The sequence below is a fragment of the Phocoena sinus genome, chromosome X, assembly GCF_008692025.1.
Source record: "Phocoena sinus isolate mPhoSin1 chromosome X, mPhoSin1.pri, whole genome shotgun sequence".
Lineage (NCBI taxonomy): Eukaryota > Metazoa > Chordata > Mammalia > Artiodactyla > Phocoenidae > Phocoena > Phocoena sinus.
The window spans coordinates 125,092,097-125,105,559 of NC_045784.1; the positions used below are offsets into that span (position 1 = coordinate 125,092,097).

At 42.7% G+C, this 13,463-nt stretch overlaps 1 pseudogene; it reads left to right on the forward strand.

Moving 5' to 3' along the window:
- The first annotated feature begins 2,350 nt into the window (after nt 1–2,350).
- LOC116748063 lies at nt 2,351–3,677 on the forward strand (annotated as a pseudogene).
- The last annotated feature ends 9,786 nt before the right edge of the window (nt 3,678–13,463 follow it).

The window sequence follows — 13,463 nt, forward strand, 5'->3', positions numbered from 1 at the left end:
CCAGGACGTTGTATGTATTGCTGAATAGTATTCCATGGTATGGATGTACCACAGTTTGTTTGTCTATTCATTTGGTGGAGGGTACTTGGGTTTACAGTTTGGGATTTTACAAATAAAGCTGCTATGAACGTTTGCGTACATGTTTTTGTGTGAACTTAAATTTTCAGTTATTTGGGGGTAAATATCCATGGATGCAATTGCTGGGCTGTATGGTAACTGCATGGTTAGTTGTTGTTTTTTTTGAGTGGTTAGATTTGTAGAGTTTAATATTTTTGAAAAACATTTAAATTGAGGTAGCATTGGTTTATAACTTTGTATGTTTCATGTGTAGGCGTGTTTAGTTTTGCCAGTGTCGCTGTATCATATTACATTCATATCATCAATGGATGAGTGATCCAATTTCTCCACGTCCTTGCCACCATTTGGTGTTGTCACTTTTAAAAATTTTAGCTATTCTGATAGGTGTTTAGTGACATCTCAGTGTGGTTTTAATTTGTATTTCCCTCATGGTTAATGATGTCGAACATATTTTTATGTGCTTATTTGTCATCTTTATATCCTCTTCCCTGAAATGTCTCTTCATATCTTTTGCCCATGTGTATATCCTGGAGAACAGATTAGTGGCTGCCAGGGGTTAGGGATGGGGTGGGGTGGATGGAGGAGGAAGGTGGGTATGGTTGTAAATGACCAACACAAGAGATCCTTGCGGTGATGGAACTAGTCTGTCTCTTGACTGTAGTGATTGTCACAAGAACCTACAAATTGATAAAATTACATAGAACTGAATACTCATATACACACACACATGCGTGTACACACAAATGAGTACAAGTAAAATTGGGGAAATCTGAATAAGATAGGTAGACTATATCAATATCGGTATTCTGGTTGTGATATTGTACTATAGTTCTGCAAAACATTACCATCGGGGGCACTGGGCAAAATACATGGTATCTTTCTGTATTATTTATTACAACTGCATATGAATCTACAGTTATCTCAATAAAATTTTCAATTAAAAATTTAATTGGAGACAGTATCCGTATTAAATGCCTTGCTCATTTGTTCCATAAGACATCACCCTCTTACTATTAATAAAAACCTGGTAGATAGATTTTTTTCAGTGGATTGGGATCATTTGACCTAGCCTAAACAGAGATGAAAGGAATAAGTAGAGTTTAGGAGATCTTAGGCACCGTTAATGATTAATTAATCACGTAATTTGCTTAAGGTCTGTCTTCTTATGTAGCTTTTTGTATGCAAAGCCCATGTCTGCATATTTTACTTACTTATTGCCTGGCTACACACTAGTAGATGCTCAATAAATACACTAGCTGGATGAATGAATGAATGAAAGAACGAGTGGATGAATGAATGTTGTCCCAGAGAAATTTGTCAAATGCAAATGCGAACCTCCGGAGGACAGTGGAGCGCAAGATTAGCAATTACAATGAGACCAAGTTTATTCGGTGCCAACATGACTAGCTTTCATTTTTCTCAGATCATAAAACTAAAATATACTCATTGTAGGCAATGTGAAAAACACAAAAAGTATAAAGTCATAAATAAATGATTTAATAATTTCACCACTAAGAATTACTTGTTAATGCTTTGGCTTTTTCCCTCCAGTCTCATATATGTATATTGCATATGTGTGTACACATGTACACACACCTGTACACACATGTTTTCTCTTTTGTGGACTGCTGTACCTGACCTCGATCTCTTTTTCCATTGGGGTCAGAGTGTTTTTCTTTTCAATTTGTATTAGCTCTTTACATATTAAGGATAACTACCTTTTGCCACATCTGTTATTAGTCATTTTCTTAGTTTATTATAGCATTTTAATTTTGTTTATGATCATGGGCATTTAGGAGTGTAAGATTTGCATTCAGGCAATGTGTGGCTGTTTTTCTTAAAGAGGCAGTGCATCAGAGAGTGTAGCTTTGAGTTGGAAATTGGACTCTGCCAATTGTTAGCTGGGTGACCCTGGGCAACTAAATTACCTTATATTTCTAAGACTCAGTTTCATTACCTGTAAAATATGGATAATGATACCTAAATCATAGTTTGTCAGAGCTAGAAATAATGTCCTCATCAATAACATGGGGGATATATAGTCTCTACTTGATAGCCTTGATGTGAGAGATTCAATGAGATAATGCATACTAAAAGTTAGCACAGCTCTCAGAACCTTCCTGCCTCCGCGTTCGGACCTCGCTGCTCCAGCCTCCAGGCCCCGTCCCATCCTTCCAGCCTGCGACCAGCAGCAGAGAAAAACTAATTACATATCATTTTCTTGCCCCGTACATACTTTGAGGTGAGCAAAAAGATTACAATAAATTTTAAAATGAGGGAAATTGTGCACATCCAGGCCATTCCGTGTGGCAATCAGATTGGTGCCAAGTTCTGGGAGGTGACCAGTGATGAACATGTCATTGAACCCACTGGCACCTATCATGGGGATAGCGACCTGCAGCTGGACCACATCTCCGTGTACTACAGTGAAGTCATAGGTGGCAAATATATTCCTCGTGCTATCTTGGTGGATCTAGAACCCGGGACCATGGACTCTGTTCGCTCAGGTCCTTTTGGTCAGACCTTCAGACCAGAAAACTTTGTTCTTGATCAGTCTGGGACAGGCAACAGCTGGGCCAGGGACCACTATACAGGGGGGGCCGAGCTGGTCGATTCGATCGATCCTGGACGTGGCTCGGAAGGAGGCCAAGAGCTGTGACTGCCTGCAGGGCTTCCAGCTGACCCACTCGCTGGGCGGGGGCAACGGGCTCTGGAATGGGCACCTTGCTCATCAGCAAGATCCGTGAAGAGTATCCTGACCGCAGCATGAACACTTTCAGTGTGGTGCCTTCACCCAAAGTGTCCGACACCGTGGTGGAGCCCTAGAACGCCACCCTCTCCGTCCATCAGCTGGTGGAGAACACTATGAGACCTACTGCATTGACAACGAGGCCCTCTACAACATCCGCTTCCGCACCCTCACGCTGACCACGCCAACCTACGGGGACCTGAACCACCTCGTCTCGGCCACCATGAGCGGTGTCACCACCTGCCTCCGCTTCCCTGGCCAGCTCAATGCTGACCTCTGCAAGCTGGCAGTCAACATGGTGCCCTTCCCACGTCTCCACTTTTTCACGCCTGGCTTTACCTCTCTAACCAGCCGTGGAAGCCAGCAGTATCGGGCCCTCACTGTGCCGGAGCTCACCCAGCAGGTCTTCGATGCCAAGAACATGATGGCTGCCTGTGACCCCCGCCATGGCCGGTACGTCACCGTGGCTGCTGTCTTCCGTGGGCGGATGTCCATGAAGGAGGTGGATGAGCAGATGCTCAACCTGCAGAACAAGAACAGCAGCTACTTCGTGGAATGGATCCCCAACAACGTCAAGACGGCCGTCTGCGACATCCCGCCCCATGGCCTCAAGATGACGGTCACCTTCACTGGAAACAGCACAGCCATCCAGGAGCCGTTCAAGTGCATCTCAGAGCAGTTCACTGCCATGTTCCGCCGGAAGGCCTTCCTCCACTGGTACACAGGTGAGGGCATGGACGAGATGGAGTTCACTGAGGCTGCGAGCAACATGAACGACCTCGTCTCCGAGTACCAGCAGTACCAGGACGCCACCGCAGAAGAGGAGGAAGGTTTCGGTGAGGAGGCCTAAGGCCAAGTCCCCACCACCGCAGGCTTCTCAGTCCCCTCCACCTTCCTCAGCCGCAGAATTTCCTCTGCGGAAATTTTCCTCTCCCTCAGATTTGCGTTTTCTGCCTCTGTCTTGTTTTTTCTTTTGTTTTGGAGGGTAGTTCTAGAACAGTGCCTGGCACATAATAGGCGCTCAATAAATATCTGTTGTTTGTTGAATGTCTCCTCTCTCTTTCCACTCTGGGGAACCTAGATTTCTGCCATTCTGGGTAACCCTGTATTTCCTTCTGGTGCCCACTCCTCCCATCTGTCCAGTTAACATTTCCCTCTCTGTTTTCGAGATAACCTTTCAAGAAGCTGGGTCTCATCAAATCCCATTTAGAACCATGTGCTGGTAACCCAGATAGATGACCACCATCCTAGGCCCATGTGGTAGCCCAGGGGAAAGGAAACCAAGCAGCAGGTAGAAGTCCCTACAGGGAAGGGGTGGGGTTTTGGAGAGGGGCATCCAGGCTATTGAAGTCCTAGTTTCCAGATATCTCCCTGCTCCTCTCTCAGCTTCTGGGGAGGTGTTAACAGTATTATCTCCATTTTCAGTCTCCCTCCAAGGACTGTCCTGAGCCATTTCCTTTGTAAGGTTCTGGCCACCACCCTGTCAAGGGGGGGATCCTTCCCTCTTCCACTTTACCTCCTTCGTAATGCTGGATTCCTTCCTTTCCCCTGGTCAGAAAAGGGGGTCAAGAGGAGCAAGAGAGAGACTAGCCTTGGTCTCTAAGCCTCCAGAAAGCCCCTCCCCAGCCCATCTTTTCTTATAGAAAAAAATGAATATCAGCCCTTCTGTACCTATATGGAAAGCTATGTGCTGACACCTAAATGTCATTCCCCGGAGAGGGGACAGGACACCCTCCGTCTTTTGGCAACATCTCATCTCTTACTTTTGCTGTTGCCTTCCCCCCTACCCTTGGTTTCGTCCTGTTCTACACTTCAGATTTCTATTGTGTTGAACTTGCTACTTTTTTTCATACTGAAAAGATGACATTGCCCCAAGAGCCAAAAATAAACGGGAATTGAGAAGAAAAGTTAGCACGGTACCTGGCACATGATGTGTTCAATGTTAGCTATTATTCCGCGACTGAATTAACCCATAGGAATTCTTTTTCATTCTGCTGGAGAATACCCATCTATATTTTTTATCATATATATATATATATATATATATATATATATTAAACTGTTAACTATGTTTTCCTTTGTCTCTAATACATTTGGAATTTGTTTTTGGAGTGATGTTGTAGCTCTCCCACCTGAATCACTGCACAGTTTATTGAATGGGTATCTTTGGTTGGTTGAAATATCCCCTAGCTTTTTTGTCATTTCTGAGATGTTTTGTAAACTTTGCTTCGATGTTTCTGAGAGCTGATGCATCAGAATCTGGTGTGGGTATAGATTTGTGACAAGGTCTTCACGATGGAAGTTTTTTGCAACGTTATCGCAGTAAAAATAATTGGAAATGGCACAACACATTTTCTACTCAGAAGAACTGTTTGGTGATCGTTTGGGGTTTGGCTGAGCTAGAACCCTGCTCCCCAAAATGGACCTGCAGTATCAGCATGGTGTGGGAGCTGGGTAGAAATGCAGAATCTCAGGCCCTGCTCCACACCTGCTGAATCAGAACCTGCATTTTAGCAAGAGCACATAAAAGTCTGAGGAACAGTAAGCTAGACCACGCGTCAGTGTCCATAAAGACACACATATACACACACACACTGTGTTTTGCAAAGTGATGCATATCATCGTATAATATTTGGAAATCCTAGTTAAGTGTAAGATAAAAATTACGTAGAATCCAACCACCTAGAGTTAGCTCCTGTGAATATTGTAGTTTTCTCTAGAATTTTCATTATTTTTTAGATTGGCATTTCAGTGTACATAAGGCTGTGCATACAGATAATGACGTGGCATTTCCACATGTACCAAATATTCTTTGAAATAATGGTTTTTAGTGGCTGCCTGATGACCCATCCTACGGATAAGGCTTCATTTTCTCAGCCATAACTCCATTGTTAAACAGTCAAGTTGTTTCTATCTCTTTGGTATTGTGCTGTGAACATTCTTGTACATGCATTTTGAATAAATATCTGCTTAACTCCTAAAGATAGAGTCGTACAGGATCAAAGAGTAGGAACGATTGTAGGAATCTTGATATATATGGACTAATGGGTGCAACAATTTACCCTTCACGGCAGTGAACAAATATGCCTGCTGTGGTATCTCTTCTGGCCAGCATTTATTTTTTTTTAAGTTCTTGTTTTTGAAATGATTATAGATTCATAGGAAGTTGGAAAAGTAGTACTAGAGTCCCTTGAGCCCTTCACCCAGCCTCCCAATGGTGACACCTTACATAACCATAGTACAGTATCAAAGCCAAGAAATTGACATCCATTGGTACAGTGCTGTTAATTAGACTTCAGATCTTATTCAGATTCTCACCGGTTTTTATGTGCACTTTGTGTGTGTGTGTGTGTGTGTGTGTGTAGCTCTAGGCCATTTGATTCGTATATAGAGTTGTGTAATCACCACCGTTGTCAGGATATGGAACTGTTCTCTCACTGCAAAGGAACTCCCTTGTACGGCCCCTTTAAAGTCACGCCCATCTCCTGCTTCAGTCCCTGTCCCCTGGCAACCATTAACCTCTTCTTCATCTTTATGGTTTTGTCATTTCGAGGGTGTTGTACAAATGCAAGCATACAGTATGTAACCTTTTGAAATTGGCTTTTTTCCACTCAGAATGATGCACTTGAGATCCATTCAAGTTAATGCATGTATCAATGTTTCATTGCTTTTTATTGCTGAGTGAGTAGTACTCCGTTATGGGTATGTAACAGAGTTTGTACCAGGGACATTTTGGTTGCTTCCACTTTTCAACTACTACGAATAATGCTTCATGAACATTCATGTATAGGTTTTTGAGTAGACATGAGTTTTCATTTCTCTGAGATGAATGCCCAAGGGTGCAATTGTTGGGTTGAATGGTAAATGGATATACAGTTTTATAAGACACCGCCATACTCCCTTCTAGAGTGGCTATCGCATTTTACATTCTCACCAGCAATGTATGAGTGATCCAGTTTCTCTACATCCTCACCACTTTTGGTGTTGTCACTGTCTTTGATTTTAGCCATTCTGATAGGTAGGTAGTAATACCTTAATGTACATTTCTCTACTGACCAACCTTGCATACTTTTCCATGTGTTTGTTTGTCACCCATAGCTTCTCTTTGGTGAATTGTCTGTTCATTTCTTTTGTATAATTTCTCGTTGGATTCTTTTCTTTTTACTGTTGAATGTTAATAGTATTTATATACTCTGTTTAAGGTCTGTAGTCTAGCTCGCAGTGTTGTACTGATGTCAGTTTCCTGATTTTAATATTGTAGTAGAGTTAGAGAAAATGTCGCCATTGGTGGAGACTGGGTTAATGGTTCTGAGGCTCTGATACTCAAGTGGTTAACTTTTTCAGATATGGCGTTTGCAGATATTTCCCCCAGTTTGTAATTTTGGGTTTTATCCTCCTAACAGAGTCTTTGCTCTTTAAAAACAGCAAAATTCTTACACAGTTTACTGAGAAGAATAGACAAGAAGCTGCAAGTGGAGTGTGGAGAGATGCTCAACTGATAGCTCCTTTGTAGTGTCTGTAAGCAGACGTGCAAATATTCCTCGTCACCTTAGTGGTATTGCTCTGATCTGGCCTCATCTGCCTCGGTTGCAGAGCCCACTCTGCTTTGAGATTCCTCTCTTGGGCAGGAAGTATATAAATATAAAGTCTCCCCACCTCAGACGGCCTTCAACTTCTCGTCCAGTTCCATTCTTTCTGCTCGATGTTTTTCGATCTCTTGGTATATAAGACTTCTGCTTGGCTTAATGCCTCCAGAAGCCTGGGTTCCCAGCCTCTCCCTGATGGCTGGCACTGGCCCAATGCCAGTCTCCTTCCTTTGCTGACTCTTCTGGTCTTGGCTTCTAACACACCTGATCTGCAGCGTCTGCTAAGCTGAACTAGGATCACCAAAACCGTTGTAACATATAGCTGCACAGACTAGTAAAATGGTGATTTTAACACTAGACATCTTAGGCTGGGAAAAACTGAAAGGTTAAGTTCCAATCTATATGACGGTAAAAGCTGAGGACGGCATCTCTGCCTCATCCATCCACGAGCAGGGATAAAAACACAGAGGGTACGTGAACAAGGCACTGCATCTTGTAGGGTCCCTGCCATTCTCTACTTGAAAGAAGAGAAAATGTGTGAGAAAGGCAAGCAAATCGATGGGGGACAGTCATCATACTTATTCTCAGTTCAGTTATCGTGAACCATATCCAGAGCCAGGATCAGCTTTTGTTGATGAACATGATAAACCCTACAAATGAGCACTCATTAATTAGAGGAAAATGCATTCCTCTTGCCTGTCTTCCAATGCCAGACTTAAAGCCATTCTGTGAATGGAAGAAATATTTCAAGAATGCCAGCAGATGTCTTCCCAACTCTGCCTTCAGTGACATGACGTTGGTAACTTGAATCACCCACGGTGGGAATATTTACACCATGAAATCAGCAGACATTATATATCAGGGCTTTATTTTCTCTTTGGGAGTCAGTTGATCAACACATAGGATCTCACTACTGGGTGCCTACCAGTGGGTGTTGTGTGCACTCTGGGAGATGAGACGCAATCTTGCTCTTGCGGACCTCAAAGTCTAGGAGTCACAATCCCCTTCTGAAGCCCAAACCTCTTCTGTCAGCTCTTCTCTTCAGTGGTCCCACCTTGGCCCGCCTTTTCCTTCCCTTCCCTCTTCCCAGCCCTTCCTCTTTGCTTTTGGGAACTCCCTTTTCATTGTGAAGGAGCTCCTTTATAATCTCAGACTTTCTTTAACCACCTCTAGCATCTCCCTGCCTTGATTGAAGGTTGGATTTCTGAGGGTTACCCCCCTCTTTTTTTGCAACCCTCTCAAGTGGAGCCCAGGCTCCCACGCCCCAGCCTATAATGGATCTCAAGGAGCAGCTTCCATTCTGTCAGCTTTCAGTGGCTGTTTCCAGACCCTCATGACACCACTTTTATTCAACGGTCCCTCTTCGAGTTCTGTCCAGTTAGACATTAACCCAGAGAGGGAACACAGGAGGAGGAGCAGAAGATTTTGACGTGGGAGGTACTGGTGGGACCAGGTACTGGTGGGAGGTTCTGCTAGGATGTCCAGGTAGAATATATGTTGAGCCAGATATTGGCAGTGCAGCTACCAAGGGTCTTTGTAAGCCAGCGACTTTGTGGGATTTTCCTGGGATCAGTATGGGAGATTCATTTCCTCTTCCTACTTTTCTACCCATAGCACTGGATAAGGAAAAGACAATGGTCTGCCAGAGATAAGGCAAGATTTTGTTTTATTCTACAGATCGTCAAGTTAAAATGAATTTATATTCAGTGATGTTTCAGTAATATATATTTTATTTTCACTTTTCAAAGATTGAGGATCCATTGGTATATGGCATACAGTGGGGTATGTATAAAACAGTTCACATCCTTGGCAACAGAATATACTTAGCATTCCCAAGTGTTCACTTAACTGGAAATAATACTTTCTGACTATTCTGATTAATTAAAGTACACGTCAGTGCATAGATCCAGGACAGCAGAATTAAAGATTGCACTTTGACAACCACAGTCTTCCTGTTTCACCACAAATAACACACGTAAGAAGAGAGGGACTCACAGTCTCCACTGGGGCCTGTCCCCCTTTCAACACGTACGAGCTCATCCTGAGAATGCCTACCCCAGTTTGATACAGGCACTTTAGCATCTCCCCTCTTCTTTTCCCTGGAGCACACTGGATGACATTATAACACCAAGAACTTTTTGACAGATGTCTTAGGGAAAAAATCCTCACCTAATACCGTTATTTCCCCCATCCTACCAATTTCTGTCTAAATGCTTTCAAATTCTGAAAGAGCAACGCAAGAACATGATACAGTTATCAGTCTAAGTACTTTCAATGCAATCTTCTGTCACCAGAGTGGTTTTTGTTGTTCTTTTATCAGCAATCCAGATTTTATAAAGTGTGTGCTATATTAATAACAGACCAGGTGGATGAGTTCCCTTGCTATCAATCCATTTACTGAGCAATCATCATTACAAACCACTTAATCTCCATTGTGACAGCTTGTGATAATGCCAGAAGAACTTCCATGATTAATTTACAATCAGTTTGCAATCCGTATACATCAAACAGATAGTGCATGTAGTAACATTTGCCGTAGTTAATGCAAGAAGTGAAGGCAGCAGAACAGCTTCATTATGATGTGGAAATGCACCGTTCTAGGGAGAAATAAGGATCTGAAGCAGATTCGTGTGTCTAGCTCATAAGGAATTCTCCCTGTATCTTTTGGGTTGTACATGCCATTCAGCCTTACACATCATTACCCCATGAATATTTAGCATCCTAAAAGATATTGACCCCGTTTTATAAGTGTAGAAATCCAGGCACAGAAAAAAGTTTGTCAGCATCCTGTAAATAAGTAGCATGTAACTTTACATTCCTGATGCTAAGCTGACTTCTGAGTGGTATTGACGTGATAGAAATGTAAACCCAGACGACAGTTGTAAAGGCTTGGAGGAAACCTGGAGACATTTTATTTTTCATTTCTTTTGCAAAAATATACTAGGATGAGATGCAGTATAAAATAGTGGTTGAGAGCATGGCCATGAGCATGACACCATCTGGGTTCAGATTTTGGTTCCAACATTTCTTTTTCCTTTTTTTTTTTTTTTTCTGGTACGCGGGCCTCTCACTGTCGTGGCTTCTCCCGTTGCGGAGCACAGGCTCCGGACGCGCAGGCTCAGCGGCCATGGCTCACGGGCACAGCCGCTCCGCGGCATGTGGGATCTTCCCGGACCGGGGCACGAACCCACGTCCCCTGCATCGGCAGGCGGACTCTCAACCACTGCGCCACCAGGGAAGCCCTCCAACATTTCTTAGTTGTGTGATATTTGACAAGTAACTTGATTTCTATGTGCTTTAGTTTCCTCATCTGTAACAATAGGGAAGATGGTGATAATGGTGAAGCCTACATCGTTGGATTGCTAAGAAAATTGAACAGTCAGTATTTGAGGTGCTTAGAACAGTGTCTGGCACACGTTAAGTGCCGTGTAAGGATTAGCTTATACATATAAAGATTTTGCAGATCCCCTAACTCATTTAAGTGTCTTCTGATTGACTTTTGTAGCATGTCTAAACCAACTGTTTTGGTTTATTTGTCTTGTTCTCTCTAGAAGAGACAGTCATTCTCATTTCTATGTAGTCCTCCTTCATGTACTTCTTCAAGTTCCCTCCTAGGCTTTCTTGCTTCAAGTTTAAATAATTACAGATGTTTTCATTTTCATTGTAGCACGTATTTTCCTATACCATAACCATCTCTTTCTTGTGCCTCTAACTCATTCTCAGAAACTGTTTTTCCCATTGAGTGAGTAGGACTCTGGATGGCTTTTATAATGGAATAATGGCCTTTCAAAACTTATGAAAGACCCATGAGAGATTGTGTAAGGCAGTGCTCCTCAAATGTGTGCGTCAGAATCGCCTGTGTCTCTCAATACATATAAGGATGCTTTGGATCAACTCTGAAAATTCTGACTCAGGAGGTCTGTTGGGGGGCTCCGACAGCAGCATTTTTCAAAACCTTACAGGTGATTCTGAAGTATTGGGTTGGCCAAAAAGTGCGTTTGCGTTTTTCCGTAAGATGTCACAAAAAACCCAAACGCACTTTTTGGCCAACCCAACAGAAGGGTTGAGAGTCACTGCATTAGGGTATATGCTTCCCTATAGACAGAACCATCCAGAACTACTGGGTTTAAATAGTCAAAAGAGACTCCTCCATGGGAAGCTGGAGCTTAATTAGTCAGCCATTACAGTCCTGTGTTCTCAAAGGCTCTGTGATTATTATCATCATTATTAACAGTATTTAAAATGGAATAATAAATGATTAACATTTATATAGTACTTAGTATGTATCATGCAGTGTTCAAAGTACATTGTGTTGACATACATAAATCAAGGCATTTAGTCTCCATAACCCTGTGGAGGTAGGGGCTCCCTATCTTATCTTATTCAGCAGAACTACCTACCATCCTTGTTTTCAGGTACAGAAACAGAGATTCAGAGAAGATACTAGCTAACCTTATTGACCACTGACCCTCTGCCAGGTGCCAAGCTCAGTGATTCCTGCACACACACTTAATTCTCACAACAATTAATGAGGTGACACCACCACGATAGGAGCCCAGGTTTTCACTGATCTAAAAGTCTGTGGGCTTTGCTTGTCAAAATAGGTTATTGGCTTTTGTTTCAATAATATGGAGAGTAATTATGGGAGTATAACTGTCACTGACTTGTAGACTCTTTCATGATGAGATAAAGGAATTGGGAAAGATGACATTGTTTGAAGCCCTGTCTTGATGAAAGTGGGAGAAGTTTAATTCAATATATTCTGGAGACAGGTCCCCCTAAGTGTGAACCCAGTAACTTAAGGCAGAAACCTCTATCATGCCTCGTTCAAAGGGGTGCTTACAGAAATGTGCATGAAACCCTGGCCTTTTTTTTTATTTAAAAAATTTTTAACATCTTTATTGGAGTATACTTGCTTTACAATGGTGTGTTAGTTTCTGCTGTATAACAGTGAATCAGCTATACCTGTACATATATCCCCATAGCCTCTCCCTCTTGCGTCTCCCTCCCTCCCACCCTCCCTATCCCACCCCTCTAGGTGGTCACGAAGCACCGAAATGATCTCCCTGTGCTATGCGGCTGCTTCCCACTAGCTGTCTCTTTTACATTTAGTAGTATATATAAGTCCATGCCACTCTCTCACTTCGTCCCAGCTTACCCTTCGCCCCCCCCCCCCCCCCGTGCCCTCAAGTCCATTCTCTACGTCTGTGGAAACCCTGGCTTTTTAAGAGAATGAAACTGTAGAGGACGCTCCCTGGCTGAGAATTTTCACTTACTACGTCCTGAAAATATCCTGAAACAAACCTCAGAACACATGACAAAAAGTGTTGTGATGCCTCTAGTTATAAGAAGCAATACTGTTGGGTGACAGAATATTGAAATTTAGGGAGATGTTTTTGCTGGATTAAAGAGACAGAAAACCCTTGAACCTGGAACTGCACTGGGAAATCTGTTCACGATGCACTATTTGGGAAGCTTAGTCAGGATGAGAAGGGTTTTGAATTTTTCCTCTAGGAATTGTGTGGTCTAGAGACAAGAGAGGAAAGCTCTTGCTGTAGTCCTTGGAGTGCCTCGAAGACTAACGAAACCGTTCTCCTGGGCAGAGTTTTGGATTGTGGGTAGCTGCATTTTGGGACTGGACGTGATTCTAAAGACTCACAGGAGAAGAAATTTTCTTTGGGATACAGGCATTTGTTGTCCTCCAATAAAAATAATATCAAAAAAAGCACAGACAACATTAATAAGAAGTAATAATAGATAAATAGATATGTAGAATAGTATACAATAAATAATCTGCCAATGCATAGAAGGAAGGAAGGAAGGAAGAAAGAAAGAAAAAGAGAGAGCGAGAGAGAGCGAAAGAGAGAGAGAGAGAGAGAGAGAGAGAGAGAGAGAGAGAGAAGGAAGGAAGGAAGGAAGGAAGGAAAAGAAGCCAACAGGGGAAAAAGACCAAATAAAGTGGCAAAGGTCACATCCATCTGTGGTGATGAACATGGGCTCCTTTGCAGGAAAGAGTGGTATTTTGGGGAGAGGGCAGACTCCTTCCTACC